This window comes from Merops nubicus, unplaced genomic scaffold (assembly GCF_000691845.1).
Source record: "Merops nubicus isolate BGI_N331 unplaced genomic scaffold, ASM69184v1 scaffold14222, whole genome shotgun sequence".
Lineage (NCBI taxonomy): Eukaryota > Metazoa > Chordata > Aves > Coraciiformes > Meropidae > Merops > Merops nubicus.
In genome coordinates, this window is record NW_008594338.1 from 49,032 (window position 1) to 56,035 (window position 7,004).

Sequence of the window (7,004 nt, forward strand, 5' to 3'; positions counted from 1 at the left end):
GGTCTAGCAAGAGCTTTGTGGATAACGCAACAGTCCTTCCAGAGCTGACTCACAAGTGTGGACAGGACAAAGAGGTCATACTTTTTCTACTGTCAGTGCTGTCCAGCCAGCCGGTAAAGGACACTGTGCTGCTGGAGAGATGGGGTTTGGCTGGGCTGCAAAACTGGTATCCTGCAGGGATTTAACCTCCTGCTGCACTTCCTTAAGGGTGAGCTATGAGTCGTATTTCCTTGAGAAGTTCCACGGGCTGTATTCCTGCTCGCTCTTTCCCTCTCTGTTTTTGGTGGCACTGGTTATTCTTTGGGCCTGCAGGTGCTGCTGAATGCCATTAAACTGTCCTCGATGTCAGCCTGCACATGGCCATGCTGGTGATGGAAAACAGGAGCCCTACGTGTTTTTTCCAGGAAGCTGGATGGCAGCTCTCCGTCTCACACAGCTGAACATTTTCTCACACTGGTAATTCATTAGGACAGCATGGATGAACTCAGCTCTTTCACACTGATGCAAGGGTTCCCAGTCTGTGCCACTGTTCATGAGGACTATCCTGAATGGCAGCTAATCAGTGATCTTTAATGGCACTGCTGCATTTCCATCTTTACTCTTTCTAGCCTGTGTTATTTCTCCGTTCCTGGGCTCTTGCACAGTTCAGTCACCATAACATTACAGAATGATCACCAAGGTGCCCTAAAATTCAGTACTGAAACACAGCTTCCATCTGCCTGCTAATGAAAATCCTTGTCACTCATGGGATCACCACATTAGTTTAAGCAAGGGAGAAGCCAGAACATTGGCTGAGAAATGTTTGGTTAGGTTTTCTAAGGTCTTGAAGAATTATTTCAATAAATCCTTGCTTGCTTGAATGAGTGCACCTTCCAACTCCCACCACATTTTTCATTATGTCACTTGGATAAAAATGCATGTGGTTTTAATGTGAAGTTAATCCCTGAGCTATAGTAAAATGATTAACCCTTTGCCCTTGAATTCCTTGCTACCATATGATCTAGTTCTTATGGCCCTAAAAGCTACAGCAATAGTGACAGCTGAAAATATTTGAGGCAAGTGGATATTTGCTCACTGTGGAAGGCCACTTAGTCACACACATATAAAATCTTCTGGCCTGGGGAGCACAGGTAAATAACATAGCAAAGCTACTGTATCCTGCAAACAAATACTTTTACCTATGGTTATTACTGATGACTTGGGATTCTTCAAAATAATCTATCATTAAAATACTGTTGAGAATAAGTAATCTGCTGTTTGCAGCTGTTAAACATTCTGTTAAAACACAAGTTCATGATACCTGCACCATTCAGCTCAGATGTACAATCAAGTTGGTAATGCACTTCAGCCTATTCAGTGGAGTGGTCTCTGAAGAGCTGTATGTTCTCTCCTCTCTGGGTGTTTATGTGTATAACCAAACATGAGTTAAATACGTATAATACTCTGTCTTGGGGTGAGAGTGCACCCTTATTCCTGCCCTAAAACTCCTAGTGATATTGGCAAGGGTTGTGACCAGAGCACGTTTAATTCCTTGTGATTCTGGGTGCGCTGCTGAGGAGCAGCCAATGCTGCTGCAAAGTGAAAGCCAGGAGGGTGGGTAGCAGGTTGGCTTTGCCTTATTTTGTGTACCTTAAGAGTCCTGCATATTGGTATGTTTGCCTGGGAACAGGGCCAAACGCCTTGCAGTTGGATTAAAGAGTTAAAATTAGGGTATAGTGGGCTGGTAACCTCTGTTTCTAGTTAAGCAGTTTCTTAAATGGCTTTAAGTACCAAGCCAGACTAGCCTGGTTTTGCCTCCTTGCCTTTCCCTGAGGGATGTGCCCAGAATTCCAGCTAGAAGGTCAGTGTGTGCTCTCATTTTGAAGTGAACAATTTTAGATGGAGGAATGCATTCCAGCTTCTATGGGTGACATCAATAGATGTTCTCCTAGCTCTCTCATTTCCATGGGGCCAGCAGGCTTTAAAGCATTGTGATTTCTGGGATGGCTTTTTGCTCTCACCCTCTTTAAGCAAGGCAAATGAAGTTTGCTTTCACCTGAAAATAGAAGAAAATGAAAAAAAAAAGCTTTACAACTAAAAACAATACATTATTTTTGCGCTTCACAAGTTGAGCCTGTTTCTTGACTCAGTTGCTTTCAGGAAGGCCCTTTTCTGTGTTGCCCTTGCTCTGTGCGTGGGTGACACCTGGCTGGCCCCTGCGTCCTGGGGAGAGGAACATCTGCTCATTCTCGGGCACGCTTGTGTCTTTTTTTTGGGAGAGAGGCCAGCTCTGAGGCCCTGAGCAGATCCCAAGGAGACCATGGTGTGAAAACGCAGGGCAGGGCAGCAGCACCTGGCCCTGAGGTCCCAAAAAGAGGGAAGGGAGGAAAGGGGCTGGATAGGCATTTGGACGTCTCCTGTCCCCAGCTCAGCTGCCTGCTCTGCCCTCTGCTTGGGCAGGCTTTGAGGAGCCTAGGAGAACCTGGAGAGCTGCCTCTCATCACCACTTCCATGTTGAAAGAGGCATTTATGGGCAGCTTCATAGGCAAGTGGGATGGGAATGGTGTTTGGCTAGACACCCCAGAGGCACTCCAGGAGGTGGCACCATCCCAGCCAGGTGGGAGAGGACCTCTGCGGGAGGCTGGGCTTCACAAAGAGCTCAAGGAACCATCTTCCAGGTATTGGGAAAGTGCTGGTCCTGACAGGTTTTCACTGGCCTGGGTAGAAGAGGGGAGAGAGTGGTAAACTGCAGGAGCAATGGTCTCCAGCTCTGTGCAGCCCTAGTGTCCTCCCGTTCCCAGCGCCCCGGAGGTGCCTGACGGCTGGTGCTGGGGCTACCCAGCTGGCTGGCTGGGGGTGCATAGGGGTGGCCTGGCTTCCCTCAGCGCTTGGCTTTCCCTGCTACCAGGCTCCCTGCCAATTCCCTCCTCACTCCCTTCACAGAGCGGGGGTGTACCAAAAACACAGACGTGCTTTTAAGCCATTGCCTGCATTTGGAACTCCCTTTCCTGCCCATTCTAACTGCAGGGCTTAAACCCCACAGATTTTCACTGCTAGCTGGTCACAGCTAGCATTCCTTGATACACTTTTGAATCGGATGAACTAAAATAGTTTTGTGAGATCTATTGTATTTTACAAGCCAGAGATGTAACAATTTCTTACTAGGTTACGCTAATATTTCGCAATTCATTCTTAATATTATTCTTCAATAAAGCTCTGTGCAAACAATCTATCCCACAGGAGGAACTTCTGCCAGATCCCAGATGTCAAACACATTTGCTTCAAATACAGGAGTTCGTGACCTTTTATGTTTGTTAATGTGACGCCATGGAAATTATTTATAATAAATAGGCATATTTCCATGTCAGGTGCTCTATGGGGCCTTCTTCAGTGACACAACAGCCTTTCCTGAAGCAGGTCTTTCCTGTTTTGTTTTGGGTTTTGTTTTGTTTTTTTCTCCTAACAATGAAGGTTTGGTAACAGTTTGAAACCCTGTTATTGAACTGAGTCCAACTACTGCACTGAAAGGTAGACAGGAACTCAACAATAGCTCAGATTTCAGACCTCTCCTGAAATCAGCAACAGAAAAAGGTTCTTCCTTTCTCTTTTATTGTTCACCCTGAAAATGAAGTTTTCGAACAGCAGACTGTAAGGATCCAGACAAATATGAATTATATTGGTTTAAAGCACCAAGTCAAATGGGAAACTACTTGAATTGTTTGGATCCAAATGACAGATTTGATATGGCAAGTGATTTTTGCATGTAGCATGCTCATTTTAAAGCTGGAGTAGCACTTTCTACCCACAGTCTTGCAGGTATAAGAGTTTTAGAAAATGTCTGAAGTTGTCAATATGTTTATAATATTTAGTCTTATCTTTTTTCAGCAGATGTGATAATGTTCTCCCAAACCTGTGCTGGGATTAAGAGCAACTGGCTGTCAATGAAGCCAGGCAAGAAAAGGGTACAACTGGAAAACACTGGAAGGAATGTGCCATGTCTCTGTTTCATCCATTTCTCAGCTATATGTGAAAGTTTATAATGCCTCCTGAGTTTACTGGATTCATCATCTGGGATTCCTAGACAGTAGCAGCAGCAAGAAATGCCTTGTGGGGAGGAAACTGGACCATTTGCTCCCAGATAAATATGCACCAACAGTCACTTCTGTTTGTTACTTCACGCTGAAGATGATGGCCTGAAAACTCCAGCTGAGGCCCAGCACAGCAGCCCTGTGCCTCATTGTCTGTCCACCCAGGAACCTCGTCTTGCTTTGGGCTAGTTTGGACCTGGCAGCCATTTATGAGGTTGAAGTTTGCTATGTAGCTCAGAAGTAACTGCTGCAGCTTGCACAGATGTGGGACTGACTGTGGAGAGACAAGACAAAAGTATTTTGGTGCACAAAGGATGATCCCTCAGATTTATTATCAGAATAATAATGTATCAATGATGTGTATGTGTGCGCAAAGCACATCTGCCTTATAGAATAAGACAAGACATAACAAGCCAGCAGATCTTTTTTCAGATTCACAGTACATCAAATCTAAATGAGATAAAGGAGATGGTCGCATTTGGACAATAAAGTATCTCCATGCTCTTAGGCATCCTAGCAACTATTTTTTTAAAGATGCTGAACATTGTGCAATAAAGCTGTTCTTCCACGGCACTGTGGGAGAAGACAACTGGCTGCAGCCTCGCGTGGTGGACAGAATTACCATGGGTTATGTCAGGAAAGCATGACGTTAAATGTGCATTTGAAGAAAAGGAGAAAACAAAAAATAATAGTCGCAGACTGAATTATAGCAGCTTTCTATAATGAAGTGTGTGGACCCCACCCAGCATCTGTGGCAGAGGAGGGAAAACCCAAAGGTTACAATGGGAATGGAAAAAGCCAGGCTCCAGCTGAGAGTAGGACAGGGAGGGTTAGGAAACAATTTTGTTTCTCCCAGCAAAACCTGAGGGAATAAAGATTACTGCTGTAAAAACTTTAATGATAGTAAAAGACTCTGGCTGCAGAAGTTGTTTATAACAAAGGTGTATTAACTGCTTAGAGACTTCAGCTGAAAAGGACTCTGCTATTTCACTGAAATCTAGGTTGAAAAATCCTTTTTTTTTTCCCCTCTCAAAAAGGATCTGCATCAGAAGAGTTAGTGGCTACACATGGATTTTGTCTGTGAGAGATTGTATGCTGTATGCTGGACTTTTCCTGATAATGCCCTGCTTTTAGGTCGCAGCAGTTGAGCTTATCACTTGGGTATTGTAGTACACATTGGATTTTAACTCTGATAATAAGTTGATTGATAAACCAACATCACTTCATATTGGTTTCTGAAACATTTCCCAAGCAGTAGTGTTGAACACTTGCTCTGAAGGATTCTCAGCAGAGCTGAGGAAGCAATTTGCAATCATCAGCTGTTTAAAGGTATTTAATCTTCTGCAAACTAGTCAAGAACTACCAAGAAATGATGTTTTCCACTTTTTTTTTTCTTGAAAGATTGCAGGGTGCTCTGTACAAGCATGATTCAGTCCCTGAATCATTTGATTTTTAACATGGATGTTGGCATGATTCAATAAGGGTGCACAAGTTGTGGGATGAGGTTTCTGATGCAAAGGATGATATAAGAGAACTCAGGCTTGATGTATGCAAAGCTGCAGCCTCCATCAGCATTCCTATCTAAAACCTTCTTCACTGGAGTATTTGCAAAAAGAGAAGAAAAAGGGGTTTAGGCTGTTTAAAAGCTTTTGAAGATATAAAGAACTACTCAGGAACATTTGTGTCAGTGTTTATACGGTTTTGGTTTATTTGGTTTTTTTTTTTTTTTTTTTAATTCTCTCAAGTCTACTTCCTAAAGGCTTGAGGCTCAAAGATAATAAATATGTACTCTTGCTTGTAGCCACTTTTCATAGTCTTCTTTTCTGGCTGCTCCTCTTTCACCAAGCAAAACACCAGGAAGTTGTAATCCAATAGCATAAACAGCTCCAGCAACAAGTAAAAAAGTATGCTGTGCAAAGGCTCAAAACAGATGAGACAGACCTCTCTGGACGACACAAGAGGTGAAGCTCAGGCTAGTAAATTCTCCTCTGTTGACTCTGCATGGGTTTGCTCAAGTGTCTCAGCTCTGCATTTCTGGAGCTGAGAGTGCCATGGTTTGCCAGACAGACAAAATCAGCCCCATTTGTTAGCTTGGTCTTAGCACCGGGAGTGCCCTTGGTGAATGGAAGAGCAGCTGCAGAGCACCAGGAACTATTGAGGACAAGTGGTTGCAATGACATTCTGGGATGGACACAGAGCAAGGGGCTAAGAGCAGACATCAGTGAGGCATGGGAACATCACCAGGTTTCTCAAGCAAAGTTTAATTACAGAAACATTAATAAGTGCTAGAGCAGAGCATGGGGTACTGTCTATGCTACCAGGATGCTGGCAGGGAAGGAAGATTGTATTTGCAGCTGACAGAGAGGTCTAGGGAGCAAAGAACAGAGATAAATTGGTTTCACTGCTATCTTCAAACAAAGTTTGTTTGGGACAAAAATCTTCTAAGGGAGGAGGGAGGTTTGTTTCCTATCCCAGATAAAAAAAAACAAAACAAAACAAAACCAATTACAGCATGTTCTCCCCCTCCACACAAAATCAGGCTGGCCACATTCATTACCGTGCACACCTGAATTTTGTGCTTATTGAAACAAACTTCCCAATTTTCAAGCTGCTGAAGGAAGAATGGAAGGTGTCAAACCATCCAAAGAGCCCCAGGCATGGAAGAAGAGGCCGCTCTGAAATTACAGGACAGCCTTGCCTTGAAAAAAACTGGAAGGTAGTCTTGCAAACTGTTTTTTTTTTTCTTTAACTACCTTGTCAAAAATATAACTTTTAATGTCCTTTCCTTCATTGAAGATGCAACCTGCAGTCCCAAAGGCTGGTTGCTACCACACTCCTGACTCTAGCAGCTGGAAAACTGCTCAAGCAGACTGGAAGTCAACTAAAGAGCCTGAAAAACCCTTGAGCATGAAAATGCTGATGTAATCTGATAGCAGC